At 35.2% G+C, this 17,978-nt stretch overlaps 2 protein-coding genes across 4 annotated transcripts in view; both read right to left on the bottom strand.

The window, feature by feature from the left end:
• The window catches only part of bbc (choline/ethanolaminephosphotransferase 1 bbc), a 69,521-nt gene extending 62,620 nt beyond the window's left edge, over window positions 1-6,901 (bottom strand). For all 3 annotated transcript variants that reach the window (XM_073086111.1, XM_073086110.1, XM_073086112.1), the window contains exon 1: window positions 6,891-6,901. The gene's annotated coding sequence lies outside the window, so the exon portion shown is untranslated. The remainder of the gene's footprint in view (window positions 1-6,890) is intronic.
• The window catches only part of LOC140751968 (ankyrin repeat and BTB/POZ domain-containing protein 2), a 77,039-nt gene that overhangs the window by 38,698 nt on the left and 20,363 nt on the right, over window positions 1-17,978 (bottom strand). The gene's annotated exons all lie outside the window — the stretch shown is intronic.

Below are 17,978 nucleotides of genomic sequence, written 5' to 3' on the forward strand. Positions count from 1 at the left end.
TGAGGCGTTCCAGCTTAGATTTCAATGGCACCTTTTGTTTATTACGTTTAAAGACATGCTGTTTCAACCTGTTTTTGGTCTGTCTTGCATTGATTAAATACGGGTTTCATCAGATGGTTTCATGTACAGGGAGTAATGAAGTAAATAAACCGCTATCCTGGAGCATCTATAAATAAAATTTAAATATTTATAACTTTCTTAATTAAGTATATTTTTTAAACGACGCCTTTCTAATTATAATTTATTATAAATGACATACGTAACTTATTCATGTATTAATTATTTGATTAAACTACAGCTAATAATATTATAGATACATTAATAATATTTGATAAAGATAAGCACCTATTCAATTAACCTACATTTCCTACTCCTAGCACATTTCTAGCTAACCTACGTACTTCAGACAAATTACCGTCCATTACGATGATTCATCAAACTATGCCCACATAAGTTTGCATCAGACTCAGATGAGTAAAATACATAGATTGATCACGCTGGCCCTTTGTGGTTCGACTGCGGTGGCACCACTGACACACCTATTTCTGCCTTATAACAGCAGCGCTTAATGCTGCTGTGTTCTGGTTTGAAGGCTGTGGTGAGGGAGACATAATTTTTTGAGGCGTTTCAGCTTAGTTCTCAGGGGCAGCGGCGCACCTGTGACCGACCTCAGGTAGGAATACCTAATCCTATTTAGGGTAAATAAGCAGTGATAGCCTAGTGGTTAAGAAACTTGGCCTCTCGATTAAGGGGTCCGAGGTTCAAATCCCAAGCACCTCTGATTTTCCAAACATTATGTGCGTATTAGAAATTAATTGCCACTTGCTTAAACGGTGAAGGAAAACATCGTGAGGAAACCTGCATACCTGAGAGATTTGTAAAAAAAATCTTAAAGGTATGTGAAGTCTACCTATACGCATTTGGCCAGCGCGGTGGACTATGCCCTAATCCTTCTCATTCTGAGAGGAGACTCGTGCCCAGCTTTGGGACAATAATGGGTTGATAATGATGATGATCTGGGTTGATTAGAGAAGTCCATGGGCGGCATTAGTTACTTACCATCTGGTGGACAGCATGCTCGTCTGCTACTCCTATATTATAAAAAAAAAAAAAAATACGTGTGGCACTCGGAGACTGCCGCGGTAAAGCTATTGCATAGCATTTTTTATGCTATGAAAACGCTCAGAAGGAATTCCGGAAATACAATATATTCTTCCATAATCATCAACATTTACATTAATACATCTTTATCCACTATTTTATCATATCTCCATTATATAAGACATTGCAAATATCAGCTGACATTTCATAACTCCAAGCAAGACTGAACATTCTAAAATATAAAATAGAAAAGTATTTAATAAGTGACATAAAGTATTAACAACCAGCAATATAAATGGATCAATGCGATGTGCCTGTGACATTTGGCCGAATGTTACAGGTACATCGCATTTTTCATTAATAAATGCACTTTGTTTATTCATATTTAAAACACTTTGTACACAAATTATTTGTACCCTAAATCATAATGGCGTTTTGATTTTGTGCTGTCAAGTCTGTCAGTTGTAATTGTACGTTTAAAAATAACAAACACTCTTTTACGTTATTTTATCAATCCAGAATTCAACATAGCTTATGTTGATAAAACATATTATTTGGATAATATGGTAATATAATTTTGAATTTTATAATGGGAATATAAAATATACTTCACGCAATTTTAAGATTTCTGCACGGATTATAAAAAAATGTGTATTACTGCCATCTGTGTTCAAGTTGACGAATTAAGGTTATCAAATAAAATAATAAGGAATGTAAAATAATACTTTATTCAATTATATCCATATTTTTCTATTGACAGTCAACAACTCGGTTGTCTGGAGACTTGATATCCAACAGTCCTCCACCGCTATTTTCACTTACACCACCAGGGGCGCCGGCAGCATTTGGTCAAGGTGACGGCGCACCAGTATGCCATTTTCAGTTCTGACTTCATAATGGAGTCTACCTAATCTTCGGATGACGACTCCGAACTCCCATTTAACTCTTGGGTTGGTGTAACTGCGGACTTGTACCTTATCACCTTGTCCGAACTCCTGCGTTGGCGGTGCATTGTAATGTAATCTGGATAGTGGGGCGGATTTCTTAAATAAGGCATGCATATAGGTTCTTACCTCTCTGCCGAACATTAACTGATAAGGTGATAACTCTTTTGTATTAGGTGTACGTCTCAAGCGTGCCTTGACAGTTAACAGTTTATCAAATACACTTCCGCTCTTGCTGATATAAAAGAACATTCAGGTATTAGCCGATTATTTTCTTTTTGTACATTCAAAAATTTAAATTTTAGCTTTGTATATATTTCTTCAAATTCGTACCTGTATTTTATTTCCTCTTCTAAATTTTCTTCTTCTGTAAGCCATTCAATTTTTTCTTGAATCGCGTAGAATTTGTTCAAATTTTCTTGTAAAGAATTCAGTCGTATATTTATTTCTTCAATGTCAATTTTTTCTATTCCCGAAATGTAATTTTCGGTTCGTTTCATTAACCCACGTAATGTGGCTCGTATTTCCTTATTGTTAAGCTATTGCATAGCTTTTATCGCGGGCTTGAGCGCGGCGACCGAATCGAGAAATTTCGTAACGAAAATAAGTAACACCTTTCAACAACTCGGTTGCCTGGAGACTTGATATCCAACTATCAAGTCTCCAGGCAACCGAGTTGTTGACTGTCAATAGAAAAATATGGATATAATTGAATAAAGTATTATTTTACATTCCTTATTATTTTATTTGATATTGGCGACGAGATGTCGAATGAACTAAAAAACAATAAGGAAATACGAGCCACATTACGTGGGTTAATGAAACGAACCGAAAATTACATTTCGGGAATAGAAAAAATTGACATTGAAGAAATAAATATACGACTGAATTCTTTACAAGAAAATTTGAACAAATTCTACGCGATTCAAGAATAAAAAGGAATGGCTTACAGAAGAAGAAAATTTAGAAGAGGAAATAAAATACAGGTACGAATTTGAAGAAATATATACAAACCTAAAATTTAAATTTTTGAATGTACAAAAAGAAAATAATCGGCTAATACCTGAATGTTCTTTTATATCAGCAAGAGCGGAAGTTTATTTGATAAACTGTTAACTGTCAAGGCACGCTTGAGACGTACACCTAATACAAAAGAGTTATCACTTTATCAGTTAATGTTCGGCAGAGAGGTAAGAACCTATATGCATGCCTTATTTAAGAAATCCGCCCCAGTATCCAGATTACATTATAATGCACCGCCAACGCAGGAGTTCGGACAAGGTGATAAGGTACAAGTCCGCAGTTACACCAACCCAAGAGTTAAATGGGAGTTCGGAGTCGTCATCCGAAGATTAGGTAGACTCCATTATGAAGTCAGAACTGAAAATGGCATACTGGTGCACCGTCACCTTGACCAAATGCTGCCGGCGCCCCTGGTGGTGTAAGTGAAAATAGCGGTGGAGGACTGTTGGATATCAAGTCTCCAGACAACCGAGTTGTTGACTGTCAATAGAAAAATATGGATATAATTGAATAAAGTATTATTTTACATTCCTTATTATTTTATTTGATAACCTTAATTCGTCAACTTGAACACAGATGGCAGTAATACACATTTTTTTATAATCCGTGCAGAAATCTTAAAATTGCGTGAAGTATATTTTATATTATATATATATAATCCTGTAAGGAATGGCATGCGTTCTCCATGTTGCCGTCTAGGAGCGACTTTGTTGTCTATGGCGGGTTTTCTTCTCTCCCCCCCGAGGCAAAGGGAAAAATATGAGATGCCATAGATTCAAGATGGCGGCCGATTTAAAATTTTTAACTTTTTTATTTATTGACTTTATGCTGATGTTTGTTTCTTTTTCGAATAATATTCAGGTGGGTGTTACGATGAAATTGGAAAAAAATGAAAAACCAAGATGGCCGCCGAGATATTTGAGTTTGAAATTTTTCAATTTTCGAGGTGTTTTTGGGAGGTCGTATCTCTTGGGATTTTTAATATTTTGTTGCCATTTTTTTTAAATTTTCTCGGATATATCCTCAATTTTGCCAAATCGGATTTATTTTTTTTTTCAACAAGATGGCGGGTCGTCTGTTAGGCGATTTGTAAAATGTATGAAAAAAACAGATTTTTTGAAGTAAAATATTCGGAGGTTGGCAACGTTTGAGCGATTTGCTTTGTTCGGGGCGGTCATGGGGCTCGGTCCGAGGTGTTGCCAGGTTTGAGTTTTTTTCTCCCCACTCTTACAATTTTTCAAACTTTTCATTCAAAAATATGAAAAGTAGAAGGAGAAATATTTTTGATGAAAATTTTTCACTGGAATATTTTTTTTGGCTGTCGTAATGACATTTGACCATTTTCGTCGATGTCGACTGGCAACACTGGCCGCAGGAATTTTTTTTCAGTTTTACGAAAAATCGACTTCCTCGACCTGAAGGAGTGGTGGGGGGTGGGTTTGATGTATGAGTGGAATTTTTTATTTGCCTCCGTGTCTATGGGAAAAATCTGAAACTTTCAAAATTCAAGATGGCGGCCGAGCTGGATTGGGCAACTTTTTTTTTTATTTTGCACCTATCCAAGATCGGTATCGTTTCCGGCTAACTTGAGGGCGACTGATACGATGAAATTAGAAAAAGTTGAAAAAACAAGATGGCCGCCGAGATACTTGAGTTTGAAATTTTTCATTTTTCGAGGTGTGTTTGCGGGGTGGCACTGATGTGTTTTTTTTAAGATTTTTTTTATTTTTTTCGTTTTTTTTCTCGGATATATGCTCAATTTTACCAAATCGGATTTATTTATTTTTTTAACCAGATGGCGGATCGTTGGTCAGGCAATTTGTAAAATGTATGAAAAAACGCATTTTTTGAATTGAAATATTTTGAGGTTGGCAACATTTCAGCGAATCGCCTTGTATGGGGCGGTTGTGGAGCGTGACTTGAAGTGTTGCCAGGTTTAGGATTTTTTTTCTTCGTTCATACTTTTTTTGGAACTTTCCATTCAAAAATGTAAAAAGTAGAAGGAGAAACTTTTTTAATGAAAATATTTTACATGGGTATTTGTCGGGGGGGTCGTAATGACATTTGACTATTTTCATCCAAATTAACTGGCAACACTGGGAGCTAGAATTTTTTTTTCACTTTTTTGACATTTCGAGTAGCCCAGCCTAAACTATTGGTGGGGGGTAGTAATAATGTATGAGATATTTTTTCGGTATATTATGGTGGTTATAGGAAAAATGGGAAACATACAAAATCCAAGATGGCGGCCCTCCTGCGATTTTCAACTTTTTTTTTACTCTGCGCGCCTACCTGAGAATGGTGTCATTTTCGGCTAATTGTGGGACGGCTGTTACGATAAAATTAGAAAAAATTGGAAAAACAAGATGGCCGCCGAGATATTTGAGTTTGAAATCTTTCATTTCTCGAGGTGTGTTCGTGGGGTCGTAGCGCGATGGTTTTATTAATATTTTTTCGACATTTTTGTTTTCTTGGCCGGAGTGTATCCTCAATTTTATCATATGGCAATATTTTTTTTTTAAACCAGATGGCGCACCTTGTGTCAGCCATTTTGTAAAATGTACGAAAAAATGCATTTTTCGAAGTGAAATATTTTGAGGTTAGCAACATTTGAGCGAGTCGCTTTGTACTGGGCGGTCACGGAGCTCGGCTCGAAGTGTTGCCAGGTAAAGTTTTATTTTTCATCGTTCATACATTTTTTGGAACTTTCCATTCAAAAATGCAAAAAGTAGAAGGAGAAATATTTTTAATGAAATTTTTTCACAGAACTATTTTTTTTGGGTGCCATAATGACATTTGACCATTTTAATCTTAATCAACTGGCAACACTGGGATACAGAATTTTTTTTCACGATTTTCACTTTTTGAGTCCTTGGGCGGAAACCGTGGACAGAGCATATAAGTAATGTAAGGGAGATATTTTTTACTTTAAATGGACCCTATGTAAAAAATCGAAAATCCAATGTTGCCATATACAAAAAAAATGTTTTCATACAAATGCATTTTCTACAGGATTATCGAAGATTTCAAGCTGTTGCCGCCATTTGACGTCATTTTTTTGTATGAGGCGCTTAATGGCACTTATAGACTGTACCAATGTGTAAAAAAATATTTCAGTGTTGCCATACAAAAAATAATAATTTTCATACATGTGCATTTTTGTATGTCACATTTCAAGCTGTTGTAAATTTTTGACAACGTTATAATGTATGACGCGTTTGTATGTACTAATAGACTGCACATTTTGGTAAAAAAATATTTTAGTGTTGCCATACAAAAAATATTAATTTTCATACATATGTATTTTTGTATGTAATATTTCAAGCTGTTGTCTTGTATTGGTAACATTAGAATGTATGAGGCGTTTGTAGGTACTAATATTGTGCACATTTTGATTAAAAAATATCTTAGTGTTGCCATACAAAATATAATAATTTTCATATATTTGTATTTTTGTATGTGGTGTTTCGGGCTGTTGTCTCCCTTTAAAGACCACCACCATCATGCCCAGCATCACAAAAAATCTGTTTTCTGTATGAGGTGTTTAATGGTACTTGTAGGCTGTATAAATTGGTGGAAAAATATTTCAGTGTTGCCATATAAAAAATAATAATTTTCATACAAGTGCATTTTTGGGTGTCATATTTCAAGCTTTTGTTTCCTTTTGATGTCATTTCAATGTATGAGGCGTTTGTAGGTACTAATATTCTACATATTTTGATAAAAAAATATTTTAGTGTTGCCATACAAAAAATTATAATATTCATACATTTGTATTTTTGTATGTGGTGTTTCGGGCTGTTGTCTCCCTTTAAAGACCACCACCACCATGCCCAGCATCACTAAACGTCAGTTTTCTGTATGAGGCGTTTAATGGTACTTATAGACTATATAAATTGGTGAGAAAATATTTCAGTGTTGCCATATAAAAAATAATAATTTTCATACATGTTCATTTTTGTATGTCACATTTCAAGCTGTTGTTTCCTTCTGAGATCATTCCAATGTATGAAGCGATTGTTGATATTAACAGTTAAGACATTTGGGTAAAAGAATATTTCAGTGTTCCCATATAAAAAATAATAATTTTCATACATATGTATTTTTGTATGTAATATTTCAAGCTTTTGTGTATTTTTGACAACCTTATAATGTATGACGCGATTGTAGGTACTAATAGTCTTCATATTTAGGTAACAAAATATTTAAGTGTTGCCATACAAAAAATAATAATCTTTATACATATGTATTTTTGTATGTAATATTTAAAGCTGTTGTCTTGTATTGATGCCACTAAAATGTATGAGGCATTGGTAGATACTAATAATCTGCACATTTTGGTAAAAAAACATTTCAGTGTTACCATATAAAAATAATAATTTTCATACATGTTCATTTTTGTATGTCACATTTCAAGCTGTTGTTTCCTTTTGATGTCATTCCAATGTATGAGACGTTTGTCGATACTAGCAGTTTTAACATTTGGGTAAAATAATATTTCAGTGTTCCCATACAAAAAATAATAATTTTCATACATATGCATTTTTGTATGTAATATTTGAAGCTTTACTATATTTTTGCCAACCTTATAATGTATGACGCGATTGTGGGTACTAATAGACTTTACCTTTAGGTAACAAAATATTTAAGTACATACAAAAAATGGTGAAAAATTATATCAGTGTTGTCATACAAAAGTTCATATGCATGTAATATTTCAAACTTGTATTATTTTGATATCATTACAAAGTATGAGGTGTTTGTAGGTATTTATAGTCTGAAAAAAAAACTTTTTGTTAAAAAAAATATATCAAAATTGTCAAACAAAAAAATATTTTTTCATACATATGCATTTTTGTATGCAATGTTTCAGGCTTTTCTCTCACTTTAATGACCACCACCACGATGACCGGCACCATTTTACATTTTTTCTTAGTATTTATTGTAAAGTCACATTTATTATTATAACTTACTGCGTTAGTTCAACATTATAAAAATAAATTAAATTAAAATTACTTTAAAACCTTTCACTCAAAAAATAATGCTGGCCACATATTTAATTGGCTGTAACGCTGTACTCGTGATAAAAAAAAAACAAAAGGGTATTATGGCGGGAAACGGCAGATGTCAAGAGCGATGTTTGTGGAGGTCTTGGAATTAAATAAAAATAACTAGCTTGATTCAAGACTTTCATTGGAGACACCCCCAACAATTTAGCCAGTGGGATCGCCTGCGTAAAACTGCGTAAGTTAACTTATTGGATATATTTAAATACAACAAATTAAGAATCGATACAAATGTTGGTTGGTACAGATTGTCTTAAGTTTCCTATCTGAGTTTATTAAATAGGTATGTAGTAGCCTAGCAGGCCGTTTTCAGAAATTTGATTGGGTCAAATATTTACGTTTTCTTTTTACCTTTTTTTGATATAAATCATAAGAACACTATATTAGAAGTTCTTACTTACACAGTCGAGATATAAAATGGCAGTACCGTTGTTATGAGCAAATGTTATATTTGTTTAGAAGAACTTTAATATTATAAGGCAACTTTTGCAGGCTTCAAATTATTAATATTTTGTCATACATTTAACACTTACGTTTCGGAGTATGTGTTAAATATTTATACGTATATTACGAATAATTATAACAGTCCTATATTAGTACTAGGGCTTATTGTGCTGATAATATTCGAAAGTAATTATTGATTTTTAAAGTTATCGATGTTATATTGTTTAACATTATATTATCCGTATAATAATAATAAAGGGATTAGGTTATTGAAATTTTGTTCTATTTGCGTTATTCCTAAGTGTCCATTACGTTACTAACAATTGGAAAAGTATGGTTACAGCTTGTACTTACTTAGTTACATTTTTAAATAAAATTAACTGCAAGTTTTATTTTTGTTTTCATGTTTATATTGGATCAAACAATAGAGAATACCTATGGTCTTTGGAATGTAATAATAATGGACTGGGCATTCAACACTAAAGTATTTAAATCACTTGTTACCATTTCGGAGGAGAAGAATTCATAGTCAGAGTTCATAGAAGAGTCATAAGATATGAAAGAAGAAAAGTAAGTCAAATTGTTTAAATTATTTGGAGAGAAGTAATGGTTATCGATTACAGGGTTTATAAGTATAAGTATATTTCGAAATTTATTTATGAGTCGTTTAAAAAGGTACATATATGATTCAATCTTAATTAGCTAACTTATTGGTATGTTAAGAAAGCAATAACTGGTTTGAAATTATTTATGACTTGAGTTTTTGAGTATTCTATTTATTTGAGTTAAATTGTTTGTGGCTTACGTTACCTATATGAATTTTACTCGTGATTATTCTTTTGGAATGTAGCCTTACCAGGCACATAGTGGGAAGGGACGTAAGATGTTAGATTCTCTTCTTACGCAATAATTTATAATTATTTATTAACAGACACAGAGAAACAGATTTTGTGGATGTTGTATGTACTCAAGTAAAGGATATAAAATGTAATAATCTTCTACATTTTTGTGAGTTATTAAAGAGGGTTAAAATATAAGATTTACTAAAGAAGGGCCATAATCTATGATGTATATTTGGACATTTTCATGATGCCGTAATGACATTTGACCATTTTCGTATTACTCAACTGACAACACTGGCGTACAGATTTTTTTTCATGATTTTCACTTTTTGAATAGTTGAGGGAGAACCGTTGACAGAGGATAAACTTTTTACTTAAAATGATCGTTACGTAAAAAATACAATATCCAATGTTGCCATACGAAAAAAATATGCACTATGCATATGTAATCTCTTTTTTTGGGAAGCGTATATGCTGTAAACATCAAATTTTTAAGTCATTGTTACTTTAAAAAGCTATAATCCGATGAGTTTATTTTTTTACGCGAAAAAAATGCTTTAAATTGTGGCATAAACAAAATTAATATTAAAATAAAAAAACGTATTTAGGGATCTGGTCTAAAACTAAAACACTTTAAAACCTTACTTTATTTTTTATTGCAGGTAATGAAAATGTAATTCTTTAACGTTTTAAATATAATTGAAATAACTTAAGAAAAAAATCGTACATTATAACGGGATCTTAAAAAACTGAGATCGTTATTTTAAATAATTTTCACTTAAACGTTATAATTAAACTTTTCTGATTTTTTAACGCCTCAACTCAACTCATAAAACCTTTCATCTCATCATTGTTTAATTTGTCTCTTACGTTATCACTCTTCTTATACATCAACATCTTCGTCGTCTGTTTCTTCTAAACAATATTTTTATTTTAGTGCAAGGCTTTATCAGTCCTCCTGATGGTATGTGGCTACTGTCTGGACTGCATGTTCGTCTGCTATATATTACATAAAAAGGTACCTATTATACTTCCCTCAAGATAAACCTTTTTTGTTGAGAAGAGGGGAAACCTTCAAAAGGTACCCTATGCCGTGGAAACGACACGGGGTTATGTGGGATTCTTACCGCACTAAAATCCCCCGGTAGTTGTCCTTGGCGCTGCGTAGAGGACTTCGGGATTTCCAAAGGAACGTAACCGGAGTCCTCTTAGTGCATTGCCCCGTCGGGCTCCGCCTAGGTGAGCATGACGCTCACCAGTTCGTTTGGTGTACGACGGTATGCGACCACACATACTGCCCTTCTTCCCGGGGTCGTAACCCGGGCGGTTCGAGCTCTCACTGTTGCCACCCGCAACCCCGAAAGCCCCTTTTAGTCGCCTCTTAAGACAGGCAGAGGATACCGTAACCCTATTCTGGTCCGGGCGAATCCTCCTCCGAGCTGTGCGCTCCCTGGCTCGCTCGGCGTCTTCCTTCGTTTACATGACAATGTCGCAGGTAATCATGCTATATCTTGGAACTATCCAACAATGGCGCTGGAAACAGGTCCGGTCCCACTTTTGACACGAGGATCCGCCGCTGAGACTCCCTCGCTGGGCAGTACTGCAGCGTGTGCTATGCGGAATCCTCGTAGTGTCCTCAATGATGGCACTGGGCCCTCATCTCCCTCTATCCTGTTTAGATACTCACCGAAACGGCCATGTCCGGTGAGTATCTGGGTCAACCGGTATGTTGCATGACCTTTCGCGAAGAGCCAAGCCGAAAGTTCAGTACGATAGCATTGACCAACCGTTGGCTTATGATATGTGGTCCCAATAGCCGATCATGCTAGCAACCTCCATATACACCTATACAGGGTGAATTTTTCAAATAGGCCTTCCGGGCCAAATCCGAAACTATAAGGAGTAGCGAAAAATGCTGAAAGGAGTTCCGAGGCCGATTTTGATAAAAACTAAAACTGCATCATTAGTTTTTTAGAATATTTTCTTCCTTAGCCGAGAATCGAATGAGTTAATTTTGAAAAATAATACATGCTCTATATTATTTCAGTACCTGATTGTGTCTCTTATAACGATCAAATTCTGAAAATATAATATATTTTTTTTTCATATGTGGGCATACTGATCCTTAAAGATTCTCCTTGAAGAATTTGTTGGTTAATCAACTAATTCTTCGATGTTATGACCGTGACATACGGCTTAGTATAACTAATAGGTTGGCAACTAAGTTCCCGCCGTTTTTAGGATTTATATTTTAAATAAAAATAGATAATTTATTAATATGTAATTTATTATTTTTTATTGTTTACAACTTCGTTTCAACGTTACATATGATTTTCCATATGCCATTGTTAAGTAATGACTAGGACTTTACTTGAAAAAGTCATACTCGCAAATTGTCAATTTTACATTTGTATTAAACGACACTCCGCGCAGAGCAAGTTGAAAATCTACTATAATGGTCCTAAAGATAACCTTAACTAAGTCAAACATAAAAATATAAATTCTAGAAGAACAAAACGTCCGCTTCCGAATGATTTGAAATATTAGACCAAAAACATTGTTAATACGCGAGATGTCTAAATTAATGAATGGCGGGAACTTAACTACCAAATTAATATGAAAAAATACGTACATTCTTAAAATTTACGCTTTTCCTTTAGTTTGTCATTTATCATTACTTCCCAGAATTTGATATTCCAGAATTATCAGAATTGAATTTGACGTGAAGTTCAAAATACAGTCTAGATTTTTACAGGTTATATAGATTCGATGGTCCGATATAATAACGAAAGTCGAATAGGTAAAGTAAATCCTTTAGTTCATATAAGAAAAACAGTGGTTGTGGATATCCAATAACTTAAACCTTTTAATTTTTAAACAATAATTTTTGAGGTTTTCACCAGACTTATATATTAGCATCTGGAACCAACAGCTGAACGTAAATTCAAAAGAACGAAAACGTTTGAGGAGACAAGTAACATTACGTGGCAATCACCCGTCCATGTACTGACCACAAATTTAACCTACTCAACCCTGTTAATATACAATTATTTTCAACTTAATAAAAGTAATTTATTTGAGCTTGCAATTCAATATCAAATTCCTTAATCCTGATGATACAGGGATACCACCTGTCTATTCGGCCATTTAGTGCTCACTTTTTTACACTTCACAATATGGGAGTAACGGACGAGCATGCAGTCCACCTGATGGTAAGTGGCTACTGCCGCCTATGGACGTCTGTAATCAACCTCAGATAGGATTATATATTTCTACCTAGAGTCGGCCACACGTGCGCCGCTACCCCTGAGGACTAAGCTGGAACGTCTCGGAAACGTATGTCTCCCTTGCCTACACCCCTCAAACCAGAACACAGCAGCGCTTAACACTGCTGTTATGAGGCAGAAATAGGTGTGGCGGTGGTGCCGCCGGAGTCTTACCACAAAATATTCTACCACCTTCAATCACTATATATATTTGAATCATGATAAAAAAATAATCTTTTACTTTTGTAACATTAGTACAAAAAAATATAGTAGGTATGTAGAATTTGTTAGGTTAGGTTAGGTTAGAACATAAAAGAAAATAAAAACAAGTAATTAAATTAAAAAATCACTAAAAAGGCTATTTTATCCTCGTAGTGCTCATTTAGTACGCTATATAAAGAACCTATGAGTAAAATTCCAGCACTCTAAAGTTCAGCGGTTTCCTTTGCGTTGAACTCTGGCACAGTAACACTACTCATTTAGTCAGACTGTACTGTCATAATGTACGTGTAATCTCCTTTTGATTTCCTTTATTTTGATACACTATTCGATAGGTTTGGTTAACTTTTTTTAACATGTGTTACGAAAAAGAATCACCATTTATGCTCTATAAAATATATAACTTCAGTAATTCAAAGTTCCAGACATTATTTTACCTCTTTAGAGGTAGGATTTCATTATTTTTATCCAGCAAGCCAGATACAAAATTTCATAGTGTTCGCTTCAAAATTGACGGTTGTTCAAATGAACTTTCAACCCCTATTTTACCTTCTACGGGGTTTATTTTTAGGGAGGGGATAAATGGGTATGTCCTTGTTCCTATCCAGGAAGTCAAATACTAAATTTTTTAGTAGTTGCTTCAAAATGAAAGGATTTCAAAAAACTGACATCGCCTATTTTACCCTCTTAGGGGTAGAATTTTCAAAAGGCCTTTCTTAGTACTTATTTACGCTACGTAGAGAACCTATATAGGTGGCGATACCTAAGTAGGTGAAGTCCCTGGCGAAGAATACAGTTACCCGGGGTGAGGATATGTTGGCGGTATCACTTGATATGGCCAACATGTTCCCCCTGGAGAAGATTGTTGGGGACTACTTATTTAGGCGTATGGTCGAATACCCTGGCCAAGACCGGTGGGGTCGGCGGGAAATGTCGTGCGGAGTTCCACAGGGTTTGATGCTGGGTCCTCTCTTGTGGAATATCGGCTAAAACTGAGTGCTGCAAAGAGCTCCCCTTCCCTAATGATTGCCTGTAGCGGAAACCTTGGGGATGCTTTCCTGCGCGTCACCGCCAGTACGGTATTCATAGTGGGCCGCATACGGCGGTTGTGTTTAAAAATCTTGAAAAATCCGAGGCTGTGCTTCATGGCGATCATGGCGATGCTTCATGGCATGGCCCTCGAAAGGCGCCGCCCCAGGATGCTCATATCGTCGTCTCCGGAGTTCGTACCGCCGTGAGGCCGTTGCGGATGTATCTGAGATTCATTCTGGATAGCCGGTGAAATGTCGGACCCCGCTTTGGATGGACCCCTCAGCGCCTAAGGTCGGCGGCGACCTTGGGTAGATTTTCATGTGAGGCAGCCTACGTGTTCGCGGGAAGTTTGCCCTGGGATTTGGGAGCGAAGACCTTTGCGTCGCTACGTTAGTAGCGCGAGGAAGCACACCGATACTGGCCGCCCGCCAGTGCGACAGGAACTGAAGAGACACAGAGCTGAGCTGCGCCAATGGGTTACCGAGACGTGGAACTCAAGGTTGGTGCGTCCTAGCGCCGTCCTGAGGACTATTGAGGCAATTCGTCCGTTATTGAAGTAGTGCTTAGGTAAGCGCGAAGGCGTCCTGTCTTTCCGTCGGACACACGTACTTTAGGTATATGGTTGTTTCTGGAATTATCTGTGCCGGATCGGGTGGGTGTCGATGGCCAGGTGCCATCACTGTGACAATTGCCTCGAATAGACGGCCCGGCTAACGTTTTCTCATGACCCGCCTCTGAACGTCCTGAGGAACGCCGCGGAGTTTTAGTTGGTAAGAGTCTGACGTACCCCCTCTGTTCCTCCGATCTTCTGATCTGATATGCAATCCTCATGGATGCTCTTCTGGATTTCCCCGCGTTAAAAAAATGGGTAGAAACAATAATTTTAAGGAAACCTAGCGCTTTTTCCCTTTAATCGCGTAATTTTTTACAATTTATTTATATTCTAAACAAAGACTGTAATTATAATATTCAATTTATACCTAAAATACTACTACTGTAACTGAGCAGGGACTAAATTTCTCGGACCGCGACAATGCTGTAACCCGTGCTGTGTTTAAATATTCTGATAATGAAATTAGTGTAATAGGCGCAGTACAATAAAACGAATGATTTTTACAGGGTTACTGCATTTTAAGGTCGAAAAAAAACATTTCATTGAAATTTTCTACGCTGTAAATGAATTTAAAATGCTCTTAGAGCTACGAGTGTTAGATCATTAAACACAGAAAAAAATTCTGATTCCAAATATGTATATAACGTATTTCCAGATTTTTTGGAGTAACAGCAATAATTCATATCGACCCAGCAATTCCTGGGTCGATATGAACTATTTTATGTAATTTTTCAAGTTGTTGTATATTTTTGAACGCCTTATAATGTATGACGCGTTTGTATGTACTAATAGACTACACAAAATAACAAGTTTTATAAATAGGTATTTTTGTATGTAATATTTCAAGCTTTTGTCTCCTTATTATGTTTTTAAAATGTATGGCTTATAGACAAAAAAATCAGGACCCAAATTCTTGGTATTTTGCAAATATTAACTCATATCCTTTACAAACGACCCCTAAAATTAACAAATTTTCAATAAATATAGAGAAACAAAAATTGTAAAAAATCTTGCACGCAAAACTAAACAAGACATTTCCCCGCGAGCTGCTTGCAGCTCGCGCACCCACGCGATACCTAGTTCCCATTATAAAATTCAAAATTATATTACCATATAATCCAAATAATATGTTTTATCAACATAAGCTATGTTGAATTCTGGATTGATAAAATAACGTAAAAGAGTGTTTGTTATTTTTAAACGTAAAATTACAACTGACAGACTTGACAGCACAAAATCAAAACGCCATTATGATTTATGGTACAAATAATTTGTGTACAAAGTGTTTTAAATATGAATAAACAAAGTGCATTTATTAATGAAAAATGTGATGTACCTGTAACATTCGGCCAAATGTTACAGGCACATCGCATTGATCCATTTATATTGCTGGTTGTTAATACTTTATGTCACTTATTAAATACTTTTCTATTTTATATTTTAGAATGTTCAGTCTTGCTTGGAGTTATGAAATGTCAGCTGATATTTGCAATGTCTTATATAATGGAGATATGATAAAATAGTGGATAAAGATGTATTAATGTAAATGTTGATGATTATGGACGAATATATTGTATTTCTGGAATTCCTTCTGAGCGTTTTCATAGCATAAAAAATGCTATGCAATAGCTTTACCGCGGCAGTCTCCGAGTGCCACACGTATTTTTTTTAGTTCATTCGACATCTCGTCGCCAATATCAAATAAAATAATAAGGAATGTAAAATAATACTTTATTCAATTATATCCATATTTTTCTATTGACAGTCAACAACTCGGTTGCCTGGAGACTTGATAGTTGGATATCAAGTCTCCAGGCAACCGAGTTGTTGAAAGGTGTTACTTATTTTCGTTACGGAATTTCTCGATTCGGTCGCCGCGCTCAAAGCCCGCGATAAAAGCTATGCAATAGCTTAAAAACTCCCAACAAGTAAGTGTAACCAGTTTTGAGATTTGGAATTGTAGCGTAAATAATGTTTAGCAACTTCTCTTTTCTAAAAAGTCCATACAAAGTTTGATTTTTTTTTATTTTTACATCGTAAATTATTCGTATTCGTTATTTATACGTAATTTTTCTCTAAAAATATATGTTATTTCTCAAGAATTAAAAAAAATAACTGATAAAATCTTCCTTTTGTGGCGTTTATTCAATTTCAAGGCGGTGCAGTATCTTTTATTTTACTTATCAAATGCATCAGATTGTTAATTCTCGAATATACTCGCAATTTTATCCACATTAGCTGCTCGTTAGTCGTTAGTGTTTGCTAGCAATCAGCTACGGTTATAATCCTTATTCTATCGTAAGTTGTATATTTTAAGGCTTACAGTAGCGTTAGATCACTAAAAGGGAGTGTTGATTTGCTATTTAACCAATTGTTTGGAGCCCTCGTTTGTCTTAGGGTAAAACAATTTTAATTATTTTTAAGGTAAAGGTTCTACTATGGTTCCAATATGATTACACCATCACACCATCTCTTTCTACCATATGACAGCAGTGGATGTTTTATAATATGAAGAATATATCGTATAACGCCCATTATTAAAAATCAATATTTCAATGTTTTGTCTATAAAAGATAGGATATATTCGACGGGTCCTACGTAAACTGGAGCAAGTGCGTTTTCACAACTTTACAGTAGAGCGATTTGAATGTTCTTATGCGTGTAACTTTAACATTATTCACGTATAATGCAGTTTTTTTTCAAAAGGATTCAATTATACCATTTTAAAATTTTAACTATGTACGTTGAATAATGTTAAAGTTACACGCATTGGTACATTCAAATCGCTCTACTGTAATGTTGTGAAATCGCACTTGCACCAGTTTACGTAGGACCCGTCGTATTAATATTAATAAAGGGCTTAAATCATGTAGAAGTTCTATGTCAATGTTTATCAAATAGGTTCCATTTTCGTATCAAAAATATAGTAACTACACTGAAATACTTACTCGTATTTATGGAAACGCTAAACAAGTGAGCACAAAGAAGGCATTTCGGGATATTTATTCCGCTCCCGCGGGAACTCCCTGGACTGGCGACCTCCGACCATCAGGAGGCAGACCCGCTCGGTAACGACGCATAAGTATCGAATCATCCACTCAACAGTAAGATGATATATTTTTTATATTTTTTCATTATTCCATAATGTTTTCAAATTATTTTCAAGCCTTAGTTGATTAATTTAAGTGTCATATATTTGCCACCGGGTAAATACCAAATATAATTGAATCGGTGAAATCTGCACCCAAATGATTCAGCAGCTCACTGTTATTGTCCCAAATAGCGTGTCATTCGAGGTCCTTCGACCTGCGGCCCGCGCGTCCTAACGGTCAAATGCCTCACGAGCCGCCATGACCCATATTATCATCCTCTTACAATACATTTGATTGACCGTTCGCATTCCATGGAATTTGATTAGGAAGAACAAT

The sequence above is a fragment of the Epargyreus clarus genome, unplaced genomic scaffold (genome assembly GCF_041222505.1).
Source record: "Epargyreus clarus isolate Ecla_fem2 unplaced genomic scaffold, WU_Ecla_fem_2.2 ptg000023l, whole genome shotgun sequence".
NCBI classification, from domain to species: domain Eukaryota; kingdom Metazoa; phylum Arthropoda; class Insecta; order Lepidoptera; family Hesperiidae; genus Epargyreus; species Epargyreus clarus.